Source organism: Amblyomma maculatum, chromosome 4 (assembly GCF_055883805.1).
Source record: "Amblyomma maculatum isolate TAMU_Amacu chromosome 4, ASM5588380v1, whole genome shotgun sequence".
Lineage (NCBI taxonomy): Eukaryota > Metazoa > Arthropoda > Arachnida > Ixodida > Ixodidae > Amblyomma > Amblyomma maculatum.
Genome location: NC_139347.1, coordinates 24,661,529 through 24,684,779, shown reverse-complemented (window position 1 = coordinate 24,684,779; position 23,251 = coordinate 24,661,529). Strand labels below are relative to the sequence as shown.

The 23,251-nt window shown below is 42.4% G+C and overlaps 1 long non-coding RNA gene across 8 annotated transcripts in view; it reads left to right on the top strand.

Moving 5' to 3' along the window:
- LOC146190513 (uncharacterized) overlaps window positions 1-23,251 on the top strand; it is a 124,421-nt gene that overhangs the window by 19,001 nt on the left and 82,169 nt on the right. For 5 of the 8 annotated variants that reach the window (XR_014706320.1, XR_014706319.1, XR_014706318.1 and 2 more), the window contains exons 2-4: window positions 11,050-11,191; window positions 12,685-12,757; window positions 18,282-18,329. This is a non-coding gene — a long non-coding RNA (uncharacterized LOC146190513). Of the gene's footprint in view, window positions 1-9,197; window positions 9,374-11,049; window positions 11,192-12,684; window positions 12,758-18,281; window positions 18,330-19,787; window positions 19,913-20,195; window positions 20,372-23,251 lie in introns of those variants that run through there. The other 3 variants (XR_014706324.1, XR_014706323.1, XR_014706317.1) reach the window with 3 other exon arrangements.

The window sequence follows — 23,251 nt, the reverse complement described above, 5'->3', positions numbered from 1 at the left end:
CGTGCCTTCTATTTCTATAAGCTCAATGTGGTTCGAATGTTTTTCTCGTAAGTTTCTATCGTTCTTTGTCAGCGCTGAGCTTGCTCGATCTGTTAGCGCTAGGCACATGACTAGATGGTCACTTTCGGGTCGAAGGCACAGTATATTGGAAGCTTGGATCAGCAAACGTGCCAAGTAAGGTGCTAGAAGATATGACTTTTATCAACTTAGTGTGCAAGTCGCCTGTCTGCGTTTGTCTGATCGATAAGCCTGAAGGTAAATACGCCACGTCGCTATATATATATATATATATATATATATATATATATATATATATATAGGGGGTTTGGGGGTTGCATCTTGTCTTCCAGTTCTATACTGGCTCATTACTCATCCCCAATTTGGGACTTTTATTTTGCTGCTGCTGGTGGTAGTGCCCTGTGCTTGTTCTCAGGAACCACTTTTTTTTCTTTCAGAATCGGTACTCACAGACTTTGAGGATAAAAAGTCAGAAGTAGAAAGAAAAAAGAACACACGAAGGCAGTTTCTGGGCTGCCGAAATTGCCAGCTTTTTGTTTCGTTGGAAAAAAGCAGTTTGTAAGCAAGAGGTCCTGAGTAATCAAAGAGAAATCCGCTGGTTACCAGTAGGATACAGGTTTTCTCCCCGCGTTAAGCTCAGCTTAAATCGGGGTTAAAAACAGGATTCCTAAGATACCGCAGACCATAGAGTTGATAAACCAAGAGTAGATGGAAAGCGACGGCAGTACTCTCAAGTAAACCCTCTCCACTCCTTTACTCATCGTGTTGGTAGCCATGATGGTACTTCTTGCTCTTGCATACGCGTACAGCTGCGTACATCCAGAGCCCTCCAGTTCCAGGTACAGCAGACGAAACGATATGAAACTATCGCAAGTACGCTATCTGCCTTTATATCACTTAAAATTTACAATTGTAAGAAAACAAAATGTGAAAACATTTTTTATGATCTTTAATGCTTTATAGATATACTTTTTATACTCTTTTGTTAAGCAAAAATGATCAATAGAGACTACCATCATGACGCTACATCATTGTAGTACAACCTCCTCGCCGCGCTTTACTCCCTGCCGCAGACCAGAAAGGCACAGTGTTTTCTTATGACTAGTATATAATCAGGGCCGCATGCATTATCATCAGACAAGCCAGCCTTTGATAAACCAAATGAAACGTCGAATTAAAATGAATTTTTGGCGCTTGCTTAAACCGTTTAGAATCAAGCTGAAAAAGCTTCCTACTCTTTACGTGCAACACTAAAATAAAAAAATACCTACTGTACAAGCATCGCAAGGCAGCGGATGTCATTAAAACTTAAAATAAAATGAATAGCGGCGTAACAGAAGCCTCAGTTAACCACTGAGACACCACGGCCGGGTATGTGGCACACCCTGTGACACTTCTGGAGCGAAGGCCCACTTCTCGCATGCAGAGTGTATGCTAAATCAGACTTGGAAATGACCTCTAACGAGAAGCGCGCTGTCGCCACAGCTGTGCGCGTCGCAGTTACGTCCGCCGCAGCGCCGACAGTCGCTCTAACCACTTGCTCTCGCCAATTGCGTCACGTTCGGCACGCAGTGAACCGTCAGGTACGTGGTGCTCGCCACAGAGAGGAGGAGGAAGGGCATTCCAGCAGATGTGCGGAGAGAATAGTAGTTTCCGCAAGAGGGATGCTCGCGCCGCCGCGATGAGCAGACCGAATGGTGCAAGAAAGCGGCTGTAACTATCGCATGCGCAGGGCATGAAAGTGGGTGCTGCATAGAACGCCGTTGAACGTTGATGCGTTAAACTGAACGTTGGATGTGTTAGATGGAACGCTCGGTCACCCACAGCCACAGCTTCCGCTCCATATTGCGTGCAGCAGCGTTGAATCCATCTAATTTTTTAAGGCGAAAGCCCTTCCAGGCTTATGGAGCGAAAATCTATGCTCGTGATCTGTGAGTCGTATCTGTGCGCTGATGTGTAATTCTCAAATAGCGGACGTGTGAGGAGGGAGATTAAGAATGAAAACGATTGATGAGCTATGATATGAGTGGTGACGACTACTACAGGAACTAGGCATGACTCATCATTACTACGAAATGACCAATATGTCAAACGATGGCTTGATTTTGACCGGAAATGATTGGAAATTAGTTAAATGTCTAGGCATGAATAATCATGACTTCGAAACGACCAAGATGCCATACAACGACTTCACATGAGCGCCGTAGTGGCGAACTGGTTAAGGCGCTCGACTATACTGTTCCTAAGGATGCGGGATCAAATGCCATTCGCGGCGGCCACTTTTTGATGGATGCAAAAAGCAAGGTGCCCGTGTGCTGTGCAATGCCAGTGCATATTAAAAAAGTCTAGGTGGTCGAAATTTTCGGAGCCCTCTATTACGGCGTCTCTCATTGCCTGAGTCGCTTTGGGACGTTAAACCCCATAAACCTAACCAAACCGCAACTGATTGGAAATGAACAAAAATGCTGAGCTATGAGTTATAATGACTGCAAGGACTAGGCATGACTCAACATGAAACTAGGCTTTCGATGTCTAGGCTTTCGCCGCTCTCGTCCTAAGAGACGTTAAGTGACCTTCTAATTTTTTGTAATGCGTCGGGGGATGATCATAATTGTTGAGGTACAGTTACAAATGCAGATAATTGAGTTTCGCGTTTTAAACTGTTGTATGCGGCTGTTACTAACATCCGACTGCAACTTTCGGTCATGTATTTTTAAATATTTATCGTCAAAATACGCATTTTTAGCTCGCAAATTTGGCTTCCCGCAATGCAAATCTTTAAGATGGCTTCTGTGGGCGTATTATTTTTGCAGAAACCACATTAACTGCTCCTAAAGCTTAAAATAGACAAACGGCTTTAGTATCCGCTGTATTAGAAATGGAAGAGAAGCCATTTTGAAAATGTGCATCGCGGAAATTCAACTTTACGAAATAAAAATGCGTATTTCCGATGTTAATATTTCGAACTGGACTGCCGATAAAGAAGCTTGAAGACCATGACTCAGCTTTTATTTTGATGGTATTCAATTATTGATATCTTTTTTGCCTTTTAAATGAAAAATAAAGAATTTTGTTGGTGATTTTAGTAAAGTGATATTTTAATCGCTGAGCCTAAAACTTACCTAATGCCCGCCTCGCTGTGCAATCAACGTACACAGGCTGCACAAGACGTATCTCTGGAAGGGTTTAAAATATCGATCATTAAACTGTTAATAAACGAGCCCGGTATAATTATTATTGTGTCCCAGAAAGGAGCAATAACAATTTTATAAGCAGGTTGGAGCACATTTGGATGCAGTAAAGCTGCTCCCCAGCCGCTTGAGCTTGCGTTCAGCCTTTTGTAACACACTATTCTGGCTTCTTACAACTTTTGTAGCATCTCATCTGCTTCCGTCGTACATAGGAAGTCTCCAGCGTAAATTTGGCGCATGCAGTTTTGGGGATGCGTTCACCATGATTTTTTTTTTTGCTGCTAGTTTTATTTTTATTCTCCTGCGGAACTCTGTTTTTCGAGAGTTTTAGCACAGAGTTTGAGTTTTTACCATGAGCCGAATAAGCGGGTATCTTTTATGCAGCCGACTAATTACTTAAGAAACTTCCTTTGCTGCAATTAAAGAACTACTGGCGCCGTCACTGTGATTATCGCAGAAGAGAGCAAGCGCAAGAAATAAGACAAGCGGAAACATTAAAGTACACATGTTGCCGTTGACTTTCATGTCTACATCAGCGGCTTCGTATTGGGAGAATCGCTCTTCGTCTGGTAATTGGAAAATCGATTGCGACCAAAGGAAGGTACCGAAATTATTGTCACAGACACCAGCCGGAAATAATAGTAGCAGCTTTACTGTGCGAATCAAAGGCAGTGTTAGACGGCGAAGTGAATTTTTTTCAGGAGGACCATTCATTGGGTTCTCCACCTTACCTGATACCGCGCACGATTCGAGTACAATCTCATGGTGCTCTGGAGTATACGCTGTAGCGAGCGCTTTCTTCTGTTACGTGTATTATCTGCAGGCTATTTCCCTGTGTAGTTGCTTTCTTAATTACACTGTCGCGCGTGAACGTGTCGCTTACAGCAGGTACTGTACAAAACACGGCAAGGATGTGGAGCACATTTAAAACCGCACAGTTTTTCAGAGACGCTCACGTAGGCGCACGGAAAAGAGCAGCCACTTGCACACACCATTAAGCCAGGCGCCGTTAAGTAAATTACGGGGAACTCACTAAAATAAAACATTATAAATAAAACGGAGTAAATGATAGCTTGATAGGTGAAAATAAATCCTTTTTCTGCAATACAGTTTATTTATTATTTTTTTTTTATTTATTCAAACACCTCACGGGCTCCGATTGGAGTATTATGTGAAGGGGGTTACTTAACTGGGGTGCTAAACAGAAGCAAGTAGAAAATGGTTATTTTAACATCGTTATTTTCAAAACGTTCATTACACTAGCTCGGTTTGGTTTAAAAAAAAAAGAAATAGTCGAGATCTGATCTTCGCAAACGTTTAGAACTTCCGTTTCAATATAGCACCCATATTTTCGAAATGATTCGTCCGCTTGCTAATCATTGCAAAAACACCGTACTGCTCAAATTACTCCTACAGGATTATCCAGGCCTAGAAGCCAAATTCTAAAAAAAAAAAAAATTCCAATGGCCTTTCCATTGATGGTATGCATTTCTGTTATTCACTGGCGTTGAGTCTGTTTTCGGCTTGCTATAAGAACTTACTGAGGTATTTAGTATTCGTTGCAGCACCTGAACAATTTCGCATATTTAGCATTAATAGTGATGTCTCTAAACTGGTAACAGAAATACCGGCCGGCTCAACAGACAGCGCCTGCCATGAAAAAAAAAAAAAGGCAATTATCATTGCAACCATATGCATTGGAGGTCAATAAAGTGTTCAGGTGTGCGGGTGACTGCCTTGACATAGTCTCAACTGATTCAGGAAGCGCTGCCTTTCAGAGTCAGTTTACTTGTAAATGGTTAGATACGCGCATACGTACAATATAAATAATAGCTTAGCTGTAAGAGAACAATGTCCTGGCAATATCAAAGGTTGTCGCCTTCATGGAAACCTTCATTCAATTTCATGTGCAGAAAAGGCCACTCCTTCCTCTTCCCCTTTGCTCCTGATCTGTTATTAACTATGTCCAAAACAACCTGAAGTATAGCGTAACCCCGGGAACTTTCGTAAAATAGCGGCAAATTACTGCCTAGTGCCTGGAGCTAACTTTATGTTAACTAACACTTTTTCCGGCTCATTCAAATGTCTGACGGGGATGCAATACGTATTGTGGTTGTGAACAAACTATCGGTTTAGTTCCGGCAAGCCTATCTCTTACGTAAGCAACCATGATCCTTTATGGTACCATGCCAGGTTGCCTAAAGTCGCCATACCAGGTGACGTGCCATGCAGATGACGTTTCGCAATTGTCGCAGAGGCCACTATTAAATAAGCGAAATTCTCTCGGTTTGTGGTTTGCCTTTGAGCATCTTGGGCGACTTTTCTGGGGGCATTACCGATACTTAACGACCGAAGGAAACAATCGTAATTTATGGCGACCTATATTCACATAATACTTCACATGAAAAAACAAGCACCATATTGCGGCTGAACTCCATTGTAGATATAAGGACTGTTTGGTTCGTTTGAGAATAGTACTCATTCGACGAGGGGAGGTTCCATTTTCTAATTTCGTGGACGCTTCTTGTTGCACTGAGGTCGCCAATTTCTTCTACATCTCAGCTGGGTGACCCTTCCGCGCTCTTTCTTTTATGGATCTACGAAGACGACTTTCTTACCGTGAATAAAGCCATAATATTCATGGCAATAAAAAGTTGTCTCCTACCACGAGATCGTACCAATTGCGTCGCTGTTGGCGACGTTAGGTAGCGAAGCACTGGAAGTAGTAGATGAATATGTCTACTTAGGACAGGTAGTAACCGCATATCCAGACCATGAACAGGAAATAACAAGAAGAATAAGATTGAGATGGAGCGCATTTGGCAAGCACTCGCGGATTATGACTAGCAGCTTACCGGTATCGCTCAAGAGGAAAGTATACAACAGTTGCATCTTACCTCTACTCACCTATGGGGCTGAAACGTAGAGGCTAACCAAGAGGGTTCTACTTAAGTTAAGGACAACTCAGAGGTCTATGGAACGAAAAATGGTAGGGGTAACATTAAGAGATAGGAAGCGTGCAGAGTGGGTCAGAGAAATAACTCAAGTTACCGACATTCTAGTGGAAATTAAGAAGAAGAAATGGACGTGGGCAGGACATGTAGTGCGAAGAGAGGATAACCGATGGTCGCTGAGGGTAACAAAGTGGATTCCAAGGGAAGGAAAGCGTAGCAGGGGGCGGCAGAAAGTTAGGTGGGCGGATGAGGTTAAGAAGTTCGCAGGGGCCAAGTGTATGCAGCTAGCGCAGAACCGGGTTAATTGAAGAAATATGGGAAAGGCCTTCACCCTGCAGTGGGTATAGTCAGGCTGATGATGATAATGACGGCAGAGAGAAACGCTAAATGCTATTGTTCCCAAGTGTGGTCCTCCAAAGCAACCCAGATCTTTTAATAATGATCGTCATTCGGGAGCAGAGCCGGACATCCGCCGAATCTTAGGTCGGGAACAGGGATAGCCTTTAGAGTGGTCGGCGGTATGAGAAAACGAAGAGCGGTATATCACTACATTTTGTACAGCGTATTTGACGCATTAAACACAATTCCCTCACAGTTGTCTTTTCTTAGTGGAAGATGTTTATTTTTATCGCTGTGGGAGTAGTACTTTTTCAAACCGAAAGTAGTATGAAGGTTTGGTTTGATTTGGTTTATGGGGTTTAACGTCCCAAAGTGACTCAGGCTATGCTAGACGCCGTAGAGGAGGGCACCGGAAATTTTTACCACCTGGGGTTCGTTAATGTGCATTGAAATCGCGTAGCACACGGGCATCTGCCTTTCCTCCTCCATCGAAAAGCGGCCGCCGCGGCAGAGATTCGATCCCGCATCCTTGGGTAAGTCGAGCATCCTAACCACTCGACCACCACGGCGGGACCGAATCCAACACTGAAAAAATATCTGCAACTAGTGGACACTACTATGAATCCAATAGGGATAGATCCGAATCGAACACGAATATTTACTGCTTTTGCAAATGCTAATATATATGTTCGCCACGTTTGTGAACGTTCGTAAGAAAACGAGCAGTAGAGCGAGACATCAATTAAAACACTGTGGCGGCTTTATGTTTAGGCGCTACAAATTGCCGAGGTAAAGCGATAGCTGCCGATAGACGCAAAACTGATCTACTATAATGGACCGCAACACAAATTCATGCATGAGCTCTTGAGTTGAGCATGCAGAAAAAAATATTTTTTCATCACGAGAGAGAAAGAAAAGAAATAGAGCCCAGTGAAGCACGAGCGATGAACGGCAGCTACTTATAAAAAAGAGGAGGAGGAGGAGGAGGAGGAGGAGGAGGAGGAGGAGGAGGAGGAGGGAAGAACCTTGTTTAAGCTATAGCCTCTGATACTGGGAACAGAACAGAGCTTGCTTAGCTGTGAGCCCTGCTGCCTCGTCCAGCCTTTGTGAACATGTATGAGCATCATGAACGCAGAAGGAAGTGCGCAGCTGCGTTTTATCATTCACCGACGCGTACTGACCGCTGTAGGATCTAAAGAAGTGGCAATGTTGGCCCTGTTTTTGAACATTCTTTGATGAAAAATATACTGCGGGGCTTAATCGAACCTTGTACAAATTATCCGAAAAATACACTGGAAGGTTCATTAGCAGCTACGCTTAGCGCAATTGTTGAATTTACGCTAACTGATGCGTGTAGATGATATTGTATTAGCATTTTGAAGTTCCCACTCTTCAAACACGCATAATAATTACTTGTTCTTAGCTTACCTATTCGCGGTTGGGCATCTTGGCTCAGTGACTAGGAATTCTTACACATGAATTTTCGTTTTCCTAAAAGTTAAAGCTGCGTTATTGAGCAAAAGGGCGAACCGGAGGGGTCACTTCACGATTTTTTTCAACTGTGTAGAATCAAACGAATTGGTACTGAGCGAACTATTTTAATACGAGGGCAGGCAAAAGTTTTGATCCCTACAAAGAAAAAAGAGGCTAACACCGGCGTTACACTGCAAAATCATTCTTTCCGTCTTACCGCTAAAAGCCTTTTCAGGCATCCCGCTCTCATTCTGCAGGGTGGAAGCTCATTGTCTAGCAGCAGGGAAAAAAAAAAAAAAGAAGCTTCTTGGGGTAGTTTTTGTGGGCTTGATGCATTTAATTTTTTTTCTGCGCATAATACGGTCGAGTGCGACATAAAAGCAATTTTTGTTTTGTTAGATGCGCAGGAAACGATAAGCTGCGCGCATTGACACCGCAAAGCCCTGAGTCTCTGTTTGCAAGATTGAAACACTATCTCACTTTGCGTTAGAAAATGCTACAAACTAATTCAGTTGCATCGAGCGGTTTTTACTCCGTGGCTGCGGTAGGACAAAATGCACTGTTTATTTTACATTTCGTGCCGCGTCTTAGGTTAGGAGCCGACAAACAGTGCGATTGAGCACGGTGCTACCTAATGGAAAAGTTAGGCAGCGCACAGATATGCGACATACCTACATCTCCTTTACTCCTTTTAGTGACCTTTTTTTTTTTAAAAAAAAACCTTGAAGCTCGTGCTCCGTGCTCGTGCTAAATAAAAGCGCGCATTGGTACTTCGGCGACAGCGGAAGGAATAGCAATATTTTTTTTTTTCTGCTTGATGAAAGGAATCGGCTTTAGTACCCAAACACGCTGAATATAAAGGAATACCGAGGAATGATTTTTTTTTGTCTTATTCTGCTGATACCCATTAAAGATGCGGCATCTATTCACTTGCTGCTTTCCAAGCCTAGCGGCTAGGTAAGCAGGTAAGCCTAGCGGCGATGTAAAAGCGTAGCAATTGAAAGATGTAGGAGCTGAGGTTTCTGTTTTGCTGTTCGCAATGTAGTAGGGGAAAATGCTGCGCCCTTGTAACAACGTAGGAAGCAAACGGTGCAGTGATTTCGTCTAGTTTTGCTAGAGTTGGCACTCCTTTCTCCTTTTACCATGAATGTTTTAATGTACTTGTTTATCGTTCTACTTTGTTCTTTCTGTCCTGTTTTTCTTTTCCCAGACAATAGTTTCTGCGTATTGATCTGGGAAATGAGCCGTCGCACGCAGTCGAAAAGCGTCTGCACTCAGGGAGCCGCAAACCTATGCTGGAACTCCGCATACGCTGTGTTTATCAGCCTGATATAAATATCGACTGCAAAGGGCCCATTCCATTTAGCAAGCAGCACATTTGGCTTTCTCTGAAGGAAGGTTACTGTCTCTTCTTGCTTTGTTTGTTTTTCGTCACTCGCTGTTATCGCGAAGACCCCTTCAGGCTTAATGTTTTCCTGACCTCTGAAGTAAGCGCAGCATTTTTGCACACTTTTACAATGTGCTTTTATTAAAACTAAATCTTCCGTTTTAGTTTTTGAATTTCGGATAATATTTCATGCTGTTATCTGTACAATTCTGTTGTCCTTCTTTATGAGTTCGTTGCTGCTGTGATATTTTTGGCAATAATTTAGGTTCGGCTTTTTTTGTGGAGTTCAGGAACCAGAGTCGGCGCAGACCTTGGCAGTATGACTTGGTAGAGGGCTGTGGAAACTTCAACATTATAAGGTTCTTTGCCGTGCCCTGTCATCACACATTACATAGGCGCCTTGCTTTTAGAGAGAAGCTTTGATGAGCCCATTCGATGGTTGAGCCGCGTCGCAGTCGATGCTTGTGCTGGTGTAACCGAACGAGTCAGAAGCCACGAGTCGCGAGCCAAAGAGAATTTCTCTAATAAGATAATATAAGATAAGTTAAGATAAGATGAGATAAGAATTTTATTCGGATAGGAGAATAGCGAAAAGGCACTGAAATGGCTGACGAAGCGCCATCTCCATTCCCAAGCCCCAAAATTGCACACACGCTTAAAATTGTTGACATTATTCAGAGCGGTGAAATCGTACGCACAGTTACTTTCATAAAATATTTCAGCAAATACTTCAGAATTAAAACATAATGCAAACACAATGTAAACAGGGGCACATTGAATAAAATGAAATATGCATGACAGAATTGAAATAATTGACGTGTATATATCGTTACAACCGTCTTTTCATTTGTTTTGACAGCAAACAGCCAAAAACGTTGTTTTAAAACGCTGTGTTAGATATGTTTTCCTCTAGTAATTATCTGTTATAAGGATATCTGTCTGCAAACTATTTAACTTGATTGGATAATATTTGGGCCCTGTAATTTGTTCGCAGGTTTTCCTGCCGGCATGTTCAATTAGACATATTATGCATATGAAATTTCTCAAAATGTTCTTTTTAGAGGCTTCAGTGTTGTTCTTCACTTCATTAGAAACTTCAAATGATAGCTTTTGGTGGAAGGTGTTGTGGAGGGTTAAGATATCATGTTTTCTGAAAAGTAGTGGTGGAAGGTTTTATTTATAAGCTCAATACCCTTTTCTGTAGGAAGTGAATGCTGTCTAAATTAGATTTTGTTGTATTCCCTTATACTACCAAGCATTATTGAATATGTGAATGAATTAAAGGGAGGTATAGTTACTTTGCGGTGAAACTGGAACTAGGTGCACCAGTCTGCAAATTATGTCAATAAATTGATGTAATCCAAGGTTTTACGGAACGACGTCTGGTCAGGTAGTGGCATGGTTGAAAAAATCTAGGGTCACTGACTACTTGTCAAAAATAGATAGTTGACGTTTCGGAACCCCTACGAGTTCATGTCACCTATGTCAACTAACTATTTTTGACAAGTGGTCAGTGATCTTAGATTTTTTCATGTCAATAGATAGTGATATTTTAGTCGCCACTTAATAAGTAGGTATAGACGAATCAAAAGTTTCGTGGAAACGAATGCCAAGAAATGTTTAAGACACAACTCCTGTCAATTACATAAATTGCCCATCACAGTGAGAAAATGACCACCGATTCCAGGTCCACGTGAAAACACGCTGATGGAGTAATCGGGGTCGCTTTCGGCCAGCTTCCGTCCTGCGTCGCCAGCTGTCGTGTAGTGTCGGAAAGCAAGTAACGCAAGAAGTGGAAGAGTGTAGAAGTGGACACCGCACCACTTCAGGTCTCCAACGACACATTTCATTTGCAAAGTTTGGATGGAGGGGGGTGGGTGCTTATAATCACGAAAATGTGGTACTTAATCTGTCGTGTATAGCTTTGGTTGCTTTGTGACATTAAACCCTATAAACGAAACCAATAAAGTCCATATAAGTTTGCAGCAGTTGCCTCGATATTATTATTGTTGGTTGATCATGAGCATCGTCACTGCTGCCGAGGTGGCTGGTATGTGATACGAGAGGTCTTGCATTCATGCAATTGCTGTGAGCTGTCAACTAGAAATCATTTTCTCTAATCAGTCACATTTAAAGTCTCCGCTGCTGTCGCTTATGTAAATCGTGTAGTTTGCAGATTTGTATACATTATAAAAATGACATTTTAATCTTAAGAATGCCAAGTTAGGGGTAAATCAACAGAAGCTTTGGCTATGACATTGAAGCAGTTGAAGGTCTATGTATTTATTTCGTCAGGTAACAGTTGCAGCACGATGCTCAATGCTATTCCGCCAGTAGTACTTTGCCTGCATGCAGAAAAACGCGGGCTATGACTGGCGGGAGTGATTGGCTGTTCCATGTGATTGAGATCTTATGTATCACTCTTGACATCCTGAATTTTTTCATTCGGAGGATTTCTCCGGTCTCAACATATTTTACGCTTATTTAGTGTCGTAGCTAAGGAACAAAGCTGCCTTCGTTTCACTATTTTCGGGAACCTTCTTGGAGACTGTCTTAAAACCGGACTGCTGGAATAATGCAACAAGCTCTTTTTAGAGGAATATAATACTTCTGTCTACATTAGGGATTCAAAAGTGAATCCAAAGTAGCCCTTGATGCGATGCCCGAATCACGCCTAATAACTCATATTAATCTAACTACTGAGATAGCTATTAGCTCATGTTAATCTAACTGCTTAGATAGTGCTCACTGACCATTTAGAAAGCGATCTATGACAGATGAGCTGATGAGGTCATTTCACATACTCTGATATCATTTGTGAACATGGAAGGGAAACACAATATTCGAGATAATTGCGAATAATGAAATGAAGAATTTGAAGTGGAGAAAAAAAGAAGTCAGTTCCAAAAACATTCAACCTGAATGCGGCAATTCGGCGGATAGAGACATTTTAGTTCGTTGTGTAAAACAAATTTATAGCTTGATTAGACAGCAAAAAGAAAATTCAACGCGCTTATTAAAAGCACGTGGAGTCAAGTTTCCTAAGAATCGTTATTTGCTTCATAGTTTAATAAACAGCCCTGTTTGCTTCGCTAAGATGAACACAGAAACAAGATGTTAGTGTCCAAAGGAACACTCCGCGAAATTAATCAAGGCAGAGTGGTTGCTTGTACTAGATTACGAAAACTCTCCCAAAAATATGTTATTTTTTACTAGATCAAATTTTGTTGATTTTGAAATGTTTATATTATATTTCACCTTCTCGTTCCTCGTTAAATCCAAACTTTTCAACTATGCTCTTTCTTATGGCCTTTATGCTCAGGTCAGTGGAACCGAAACGAAAAATATGTGGCGTGCTGCAATCTTATACACCCACGAGGCACGTACGTCAGAGGGTAAGTTATGGCAGCTATTTATAGCTGGTCTGGGCAATAGCAAAATGCCAATTTAGAAACTGTAAAGCGCCAGTTTTCACAACATCCTTCATAGAAACACAGACGGCCGCGACATTGCTGGAAAGTTTCTCGGTGTATAATTAGCACACGGTTATGCATTGCTGAGTTCCTTGGAAATTAAAACAAAAATGATGTCTGTTCTGCGAAAGAGTGGTTAATAAGAAGCGCAATAATAATTTTTGTTTAATTCAGAAGTTGTATTGCAAGACTGACGTCATCTGCTCAAGCTGCTTTCTGCAAGGGACACAGGTTATATTTGTGTTTAAACATAAAGTTAACATTTTGCTCTCAGCTTGTAGTGGCGCTATTTTGGGCAAAGTAAACTGGATGAGGCAAAAGCTAACTTCAAATAACAGATACAAGTGGTCTGGGTGCGGTATTTCAACATCCATACTTGTCTGTGTCAAAGGAACCATGAACTGTCTTGTACCCTTTTCTTAGAATGTGGGTTCCTGCATGGAGTGCCATACATTTGATGACAAAAACAACTCCTGGTGAAATCCTTTCAAAGAATTCTTTTAAAAAAATATTCTTCCCATGAAAAATCCCAGTTTCGCTTCTATAATATTACTTCAAGACTTAGTTTAACTTGGCTGTGTGAGCGAGACGCGTATGTCATAAAAGATCGCAGTGCGACCGTTATTCGGCAGTCAACCTCAGCATATTCGGGGTCATTCGCAGCATACAGAACGGCGATACCAGCTTCCGCATTCTCCGCGGTATCTACATCCTATTGTGAAGGAGCTGTGAACGGTATTCACCTCTTGGATACAGGTCTCCGACACCAGCTTCCCGACAGCTCACATAAAAATGGAATGCGGTGGTCTAGATTAACACCTCATATGTCGTAGAGCATAATGCTTAAAAATGGAGGTGTCTTGACGTTCCTCAGAAGCAAAGACGACCATTCACAGAGCAATTAAAACCGAAGTCCTGATAGTCTACTTTAAATGACATCTGGGCTCCTCAGGCTTTCGCGTGTTTCTTCCGTCTGCTCGCATACATTTGCGCAGTGCAACACACGCTTATGGATCCTAGCCGCTGTGGCCACCTTGCTTCAGATTCGGCGGCGTGCGCAGTCGCGGGCTTCCAACCAGTCGCATTAATAAATCCCGGGCAAATTTAGGGTATGTTATTGCCCTGGTTTATGCCGCATTTGAGAGGCAACACTGCATAGATGGCCAGGTAACCAGCCAGGGCATTTCACCAACGCCAGTATGTACGAGAAAATACGCCAATCAAGAGCGGTGGCCAGTTCCTGAACGAGGCGCTGTATGTTTCTAGAGTTGAATCCCTTGAAATGATTGTGGTCGCTGTAACAAAATATGAGTGCTAGCATAGCACCTGCCACCTATTGTCATTGCTTACCACTGCCGCTCATTTGCACGTCGATGTGGGGATAAATAGCTAGAAACGCACCTAGCGCCATAGGTATGCTGGTTGTTGGTTTGCTGGCGTGGTATTACAGAAACCGTATTAGAGGATAATTAAACACATTTAGCCTAGCGCCATTGCTTACGACTACCGCCTACCACTACCGCGCGTCATCAGCGGCGCACGTGCTGATTGGCCACGGTGCATAGTTCGCGTCGGCATGTGGCCGCTGCGTAGTGCCATCTGGCGCCCCCAGCCGATATGCGCATGCGTATTGATGGCCCGCTGTAGAGTGAGCCGCTACCAGTAAGCGGAAGTGCTAGGCTAAACATGTTTGCTGTGCGCACGTTTCGTACCAAGAGGAGTAGACATCAATTTATCCGCCATGCTCAAAGTGGGTATCAGTGTTGATTAGACATCTGGAAGGTTTTCTGCCTCGGTTTCTATCGACAGCTTTAGAACAAACTGCCCGCTTTTTCAATAGCAGATGCGGTACCTCCGGAATCAGAGCCCTTAATTAGACCCCACATTTGAAAAAGAGGCGGTTTGAAACGTAAGCGATACTGAGTAATTTATTTTCTGTATTGTTGCTTTCTTTTGATCTGATAGTTCTCATAGCACTTAGGTGACATGTCTTGTGCACAATTTCTGCATTTCGTGCTAACATCCCCTCTCGTCGCCAGAAGTAGATTTAGGTATGTAATGCATTTCAGGAATTGCTTGCCGCGCTCTATGGCGACTCATAGATGATGATAACAGTACTTTAGCCTTGAGTAGCTATCAGACAGTTTCCATATAGTTGAGCAACGCGCTTAGGGTTTTGTCCCATCAGACGCCAGTTCGAATGTAGCGCTGCAGCAGAGTGTAGCGAGCTTTGTAGGACCTATACGACTTATAGAACTGTTGCCTCGGCAAATCAGCGCGTGCTGGTGCAATCACCTCGTCTTCGGCACACGCTTCTGTATCCTCCAACCTCGCGATTGAGGTGTGGACTGCGAAACGATGTTGTTAATACAGAGCCGTTATTTTCAGTGGCAGGCTGGCTTGCGGTGACCCACCTGTCCCAGCCCCATCAGGGCCAGGATCGGTCCAACTGCCTTAATTAGACACGCTCTAATTTGATATTAATGGGAACGGATGACGTGCAATTGTGAATATTCTCATTTCGCTACTATGCCGTGTCTATGTCACCTACGTATGCCCCATGGCCGTAATGTTTTCTCGAATCTATATTAACACATTGTTTTCTACTCTTCATGTTTTTGAATAATTTTGGTTCGAACTGCTTGAGCTGACCCGGATACTGCAAAAAGAGTACATTTTTTGTTCGGCGTTACGATGAGCTACGCGGCCGTAGCAGACACTGTACTTGTTGCGTACTCAGATTAGGACGCAACGCAGCACTCAGGTGCTAGGGCGCATTCTGAAAGTTTTGCCATAATTCATCTAGGTACGCCTCCATAACCTCTCTCCGTTTTAGCCAGGACGCGCCGACAACGTGGGTTAAAATTAGTCGTTATTTAAAGGCAAATGTGAACAGAATATGTTTTAGAGATCCACTGTTATCGTTGTTTTATTAATTTACACTGCTATTTCAGGTATAACAGACACAATGAAAGCCTGAATGTGCACCCTCAGTGCTTCCGCACATTTGTTAGCAAGGATGAATGAAACACGTGCCAAAAAAACAAAAAAAGAAACTATAGCGAGCACGCGACATACATCATAACTTTGGCATCGTTAATAAATCGGGGCTCTGGTTAGTGTACATTCAATGAAATGTACTACCTTCAGCAGAAACTCCGAAAGCAGGAAGCACCCTGCGGTGCAATGATGCTCCTCACATAAAGCTATAGCTACACGAGATAAAAAAAAAAAAAAAAAAAACGAATACAAGACGCGTTATTGGCGTTGGGGCCTTCATTGATTTATTGATTTACCGCTTTTGGTTAGCAATTCCTAATGAACCTATACAGGTGCTGCTAGTCTAGTTTGGTACGTTTTCACCTCAAACGTGTTTGCGGAATAGCGTGCCTGCAGGCAGGCTATTCGCAAGCTGTTTTAGTTTTGTAAGCTGGCATAGGCTGCTTGTCTCGACATTGAGTATGCCTGGAGCTGAAAGATGATGTTCGCTCCGTAATAAACCACAAAAAACACTCCAACATTTTTCTTTTCTCGCCGCCAAGTTAAGTTTATGCCTAATGCGCGTGCGCATATTCGCGAGTATTGCATGCCGCTCGGAGGAACAAAGAGTTTTGTTGGTTTATGTATCTATTTATTGATTTATTGATTTACAAAGGTCCGGAAGTGACATTACGGGCGGGGTTGGTATAAAAAGCAATAATAATACTGATAATAATGAAAATAGTGATGATATTCAAGAGAAGATTTGAAGTGAAGCGGACTGATAATCATTGCCACTCCAGTCGTTTGTCATTGGCTGTTATGATGGAAAATAATGCTTATATGTTACAGTGCGAGAGTGCTCAGGGTAGACGGCATTATGATGAGAGTTTCAGAATATCCAATGAGTTTATGGGATGGGGAACGTTGGGGTGGTGGTAGTGCTGAAAATGTTTATTGATTCTTGAGCCTTATTATTGTCTATATTGATGGGTCTGCTTGATATAGCGTAGGGTGGCTGGGAGCTTGTGGCTCAAGGTGTTTTGAAATGTATGATACAGGGAAAAAAAGGGCGATTTTGCGACGGCAGGCTAGTGCTGAAAGGCAGAGCAGAGGTGTTTGTGCAGAAACGCAAGTTAGATAAGAGCAGTCTAAACAAAGGAATCTTACAGCATGGTTCTGGACAGACTCGAGCGTGGGTGATATGGTTAGTGTACTCGGCACATGCCGACTGAAATTTTGGAGAATAAAGTTTAAGTTCCATTTCGTTTGCTATGTGCAGTTTAACGTCCCGAAGTGGATCAGGCTATGAGGGAAGGGCCCCGGGAATTTCGACTATGTGGGGTTCTTTAATGTACACTGACATCACACAGAACATGGTGGCCTTCCTTTCTCCTCGATCGAACGGCAGCCACTGCGGCCGAGATTTGATCCCGCATCCTTGGGTTCAGCAGCCGAGCGCCGTAGCCACTGAGCCACGGCGGGGGTAAATATTAAGTAAGCAAGAAGCTTAAGTGGGTACCAAGGTACTTGTAGGTATCAAGTGATAGTATAAGAATATGGGAAATTGGGTAAGCTTATTAACCTGCTGGTTGCGCCAGCAATGGAAAGAAAGAAGAGACGTTTTAGTATCGTTTAGTTACATAAACCCAGTTCTGCATCATTCTTTGATACGGAAAAGATATTTTTGAATGAAGTTGATGAGAATCGGATTTTTTATCGGACGGCAAATGGCACAATTATTTGCAAATGGTAGAGTAATAGACCTGATGTTAAAGGGTAAACCATTTATATGGATAAGAACTAGAAGATATTCTGAAACGGTACCATCGGGAACGCCATACACGACAGGAGAGAGATGACGTGTGTGAAATAACAGGGATGAGTTGATAGCGATAAGCTAGGCAAGCTAGAATCTAAACCATAACCAAGGGGTGCAGGTTTAGGCATGTCAGTTATTAGGCGTTTATAGTAGACTTTACCGAGTGCTTTCTCGAAGTCCAGGAATATGGAATCTGCGGGAATGTTGCGATCAAGGCATGCATGTATATCATGAAGAGAGACAAGCTGCGTGTCACAGGAATAACATTTGCGGGAGCGACATCGCTTAGGATGTAATAACTTATTTGATCATAAAAACTGCGCAGTAATCGAAAATATTATTTGTTCCATAATTTTACTACAAATGTTTAATAACATTTGCATATAGTTCAGTGGGGAAAATCGGTTACCTTTCTTGAAGACTGGAATGTCCTTCCCTATCCGCTACTCGCGTGGTAGCGAGCACGAAGACAGCTACAGCTGAAAAATTAAAGCTAGCATAGTACTGCAGGGGTCTTTGATTTTCCTGGGGATTTTAGCGTTGATGCCGTCTCCACCTGCTGATGAATTCTTTACTGCTTCTCTGAAGTGCAGAAATTGGTCTTGTAGAAGAGAGGTTTCACGCCTTCTTTTATTTCTCCTACAGGATTTGGACTCCATTGGGTGACAGCAGTCTGAATACTGACCATTACGTGTGAGTCTGCGCATGCGTCTTACTCGTGGCCACTAATTAATATTTCAGAGGCATTACGGTGGAGCAGCTACCGGTGAAACGCGCAAGGCTAGCCCAATCTGTAGCCAGTAAAAACTTTAGCCGCAACCTCTTCGCATTGCCGCATGGCTCAAAGATAATATTTCCCTAATCGGATGAAAAAAGTAAAGGGCTTCAATAAGGTTATCAAGACGTTTCTATATGAATACGGAGAAAAATGTGCCATTTAGAATATCTAGAATGTGGGATTCGGGGAGAGAAACTTCCCGAATTATCAGCGTGGGAAATTATGTTAGGAGTAGGGGGGTTTATTGTTTTCCAATAGCAGTTCGCGTTATACTGCAGCATAATAGGCAAGGTGGTAAAATGAAGTTATTCTTAGTGTTATCTAGGAATCATAGTTGGCAGTGTCATATTTGTGCCAGGTCTGGGCCGTGCCGATAGCTTTAGCTGCACGAAATAATCGCTTATTTTTGTTGCCTAGTCTTTTCAGGCGTATTGTTATACCTTGGAGAACCAGGACGTTCTGTTATGTCGATAATCGAAACATATATGGTGATTAGGCGTTTTATTCCGAACTTAAAAAGTAACCAGTTATCTTTGAAAGAGCGGAGTGGAAATTCAGATGTAAACTTGTTGAGAAAAGCAGGGAGGTCTCGGTTGAAGCTTCAGTAGAGTTTGTCGGGCTAGTTGGTTCATAATTCGATGCAATAAAATGCTGCGCTAACGAGACATGTACGAAGGAAAGGCTGGACACTGCGTTTGCGTGCGTCCAGCCTTTCCTTCGTCCTTATCTCTTTAGGGCAACCTTTTATTGTACGGCTCAAGCCTACGTAACCAGCCTTATTGTAAAGTGCAATTGTTTCTTTATCTTTCTGCTACTTATTATATGACAAACGAAGGTAGTAAGAATGGCCAAGTGATCGATAAAACCTTCTGGATAAGTTACTGGTGATAAGCTATCTGATTGCTTCGTCACCACAAGGTCCTGTGTATTAGCAGAATAGTCAGTGATTCGAGTGAGACGGTAAATTAGCCAATCTAGACTGAATTTAAGGAAGGTGTGAACAAAACGCTGGTGGAGTTGGTTTTTGAAAGCGTGAAAGTAAGATCAGACCGTGTTATATATGGGAAGTTGTAGTCGCCAAAAAGTAAAATTCGAGTATTGGAATAGATGGTCGTTATTATGCTCAAGGCGTCATTAAACGAAGAATCGAATGAAGAACCATGGTTTGGGGAACGATAACAGGTACCGATTATAACACGTCTATAGGATGCATCACAGTAAATCTAGATCATTTTTAATGGGCTGGAAAGGTTTACTCGTAAACATCGTAATGAGCGATCAATAGCAATACAGACTCCCCTACCAACACGTCATTAGGACTTGTTTTAAAGAATTAGAAATCGAGGGTAATATTTCAGTGTCGTTAATTGCAGATGTAAGCCAAGTTTCACTTATTAAAACTATATCATCGGAGCATGATTCAACCATGTTGCATAATGCATCGTCCTTTGGAATTATATTACGGATGTTTGTCTACAAGAATGATAACTGGAAGGGGTGAGGCTGTTTTACTGTTGGATTCTGTTGAATCGACTGCTAAGATTTGACCTCAATTACATTATTGTTGAATATTAGCCTGTTGTATCGCAATCTAAAGGTGAGTGAGTTTACTACGTTTGCCGTACTCACAGAGAAGCTGACGCGCAAGACATGTGTTGGGGAAATAAATTCGGAAACCCTTCAGTCACTATGTTTAAATGTGCTACCAAACCATAGCACATGCAGTTTTTTTTTTTATTTAAGCAAATTTGGCATTAATAGGTCTCTTTGTTTTTGTGAAGAAAACCTACCACAACGATGGGCGCGCTCGATTCACGAGGCTCGATACATACATCAAGGCATTGGCTGCAGTGCTGGAAGATTATTTTCCACTGTCCTATTATGACTCGTTATTAGAATACTCCACACCATAAAACACCGGATTATTTCTTCAGGCTAGGTTTTTTACATCATCCAGGTGAGCAGTCAACTCAGTATTTTCTTCCTAGCATTCAGCTGCTCTAGATTTGATATCATCTACTTCGGATCTTAGAACGGCGGTTATGAACTTCACTTATTGTGTTTTCGTGGTGAGCAAAAATATTATTTGATTGATTTTAGCTCTTCGAGCCCAGTTAACTACCCGTAATGGATGGCTGGAATGGCTTTGAGTAACTCGGATGCAGATGGCTCAGTAGATGGCCATGGATTTGACTACATGTCGCTGGCCATTAGGACCAAGTGGAATACAACACAAGAACATAGGCAGTGTGGGTCCAGCTGCACAAATATAGAAGCGGTTTCGGGAGCGTTTCGCATAGATAGAATAGCAATTGCTCGCTTTACCAAATAAGACTGGAAAGTTGCGCATGTTAGTGTGGCCCATCGTTTCCGTGCTGCCAAGCCCACTGAAGGGTACATTGCAGTAGGAGTGCTTTATGTATGTGGGCAGATGTGCTGATAGCTTAGTCACTGGCGCACCATGCCCTCTAGTTAATTTTCCCTACGTCGTCCTTCGACTGCGCTGCTTCTTACCGGATCGATGAAAACAATAAAAACAGACTTGCATAGTAAACCCGCTGGCATAAACAGTTCTATTATAGTTGGAATGCTGGACGGATTTCACCGTTGCATTTCACCGTTGGAAACAGTAGACTATTCTATCCAGCGAGGTCCTTTTCAAATAATTCTAAGTTTATACAAATTTATCATATACCTAGAGAATAACTACGCACAAGAAGCCCTGCCAATTGCATGCTGCTATCTAGTTATCAAACGGAATAGCTATTCACTATCATAACCAAATATCAACCAACAAAGGAATTGCTTGAAAATATGGTTTTGATTACAGCGGTTTTGTACCCCTGTCATCAAACCCATATTTTCAAAAAATTAGCATGGCGAACTGTGTTTGTTATTCTCTGTGGTCCCTGTTTTTCTCGCTAGTTTTGTTTTCCTAATAATTTTAAAGCAGTTCCTGGCTTCCGTCTGGTGCTTATCACGCGAACCCTCTTTCGCCCACTTGCACCTTCCTATTCGCCTTAATTACTGATATCTTAATATCTGCCTATCTTATTTCACACATAATAATTTACACTCAGTTCTATAGACAAGTGCATTATTTGCAAGACTGCCCGACATGCATATAAAGTCCCCCTTTAATCAACCCCTAAAAAGTTGCCTGTGCGGCCCAGAGCCTGGTAGAGCGTGCGACTTGTCATCCAAGTGTCCTCGGTACGATTCCCATCTGCTGCTAACTCACCATATCGTTCGTCCTCGTGACGACAAAGAATCTCTCTATGAGAGGCATGGCTGCATGACTGCTTTGTCACTAAGACGTTAAAGAATATCAGAACATAAATAGCACTATGCGAAACAAAATCTGGACAAAACAAAAATTAAAAAAATTATAGGTGTATTTCTCTGGACACATTAAGAAACCCTAAAAATAGTACCAGGTTCGAAAGTAAACAAGACACATTGTTAATTATCATAGTTACTGTGTATTATTTCAAGAAAGTTAGACTGGTTAGGTTCGATGGCTATGCGCTTATGTTATTTCATTTAATGAGAGTGCGTGGTGTGAGGACCTTGCTGACGCAGAGGAAGAAGATTCTATATTTTTAAGTTTAAATGGATGTTCGAGACACGCAATAAATTACTATCGCGGCAAGCTAAGCCTTTTAATTCTCCGCGATTTTTTGAGGACACTGTAAGCAGTAACAATTGAGAAAAATAAAACACGTCGGACGGTTTGCCTAGGAATTAACATTCACTATTTAATAGCCTTGATTCTGCTCCGCAATGACTGACGATATTAAATATTCAGACGAATGAGTGTAATGGAGGGAAGTTTGTTCATGTGTAGTGTATTCTGTTTGAGGTTATGCATTAGAAGGCTAAGCCAGCGGTTAGCGGACGCCAATGTTTAACTCTGCGAAGATGCATCGTCAAGCCAGATTGAAGGTGAACCCGAGGTATTAATAAGTAGCAGTATGTGTGTTTGACGGAGTCTCTATTTATCAAGTAACTTGCGAGAGTGCGAGTATTGCGAGGGAAAGGCACAAGATTTGTTTTACAAGTACGTAGTATAAGCCTAGATGAACACCATACATTTACTATATCCAGGTTGGATTGTAAACTTGGGGGACCAGTTTAGTTTGGTTTGATTTAGTTCGTCGGGTTTTTTTTCGTCCCACAGCTACTCAGGCTATGCAAAACGCCGTAGTGAAGGGCACCGAAAATATCGACCACCTGGGGTTCTTTAATGTTCACTGACAGCGCACAACTCCTGGGCACAACTCCAGGGCACATCGAAAAGCGTCTGCCGAGGCCGGGATTAAATTCCGCATCCTTGGGGACAGCAGTCAAGAGCCCTAACCTCTGCACAACTACGACGGGGCTTTGGTGGCAATTTATAGAATTAATGTTACGGTATATTATAATAACCTTCCTAGATTTAGGGAAGATAATTGTATATAGTAAAAAATTATATGCAGTGAAGAGTGGTCTTTTAGTGTGGTATTTTGCTATCAATCCCTTTAAGGCCCGTCGAAGATACTTCCTCTTTTCTGATAAAGAAGTTACTGTTATGGGTTTCTAATAGGAGGTTTTAAAAAAGGGAGACCCTGCTGATTAAGTGAACTGGGGAATATCGGGGCGCGCTTGAGCATGCTCAGTGTGATTACCGCATTCTCCGCTCTTTCATCGAAGCCCTCCGCGCGTGCGTGCTGTCGCTCCGCAATTACCTATCCCTCTAACCGGTTGCGTCTCTCTGTTCTAAAACTCTCCAATACCTGTGTATAAACTGACACTGTTTTAGATACCTGAATGCTCGGTCTCAGGGTGAGCTACAGTG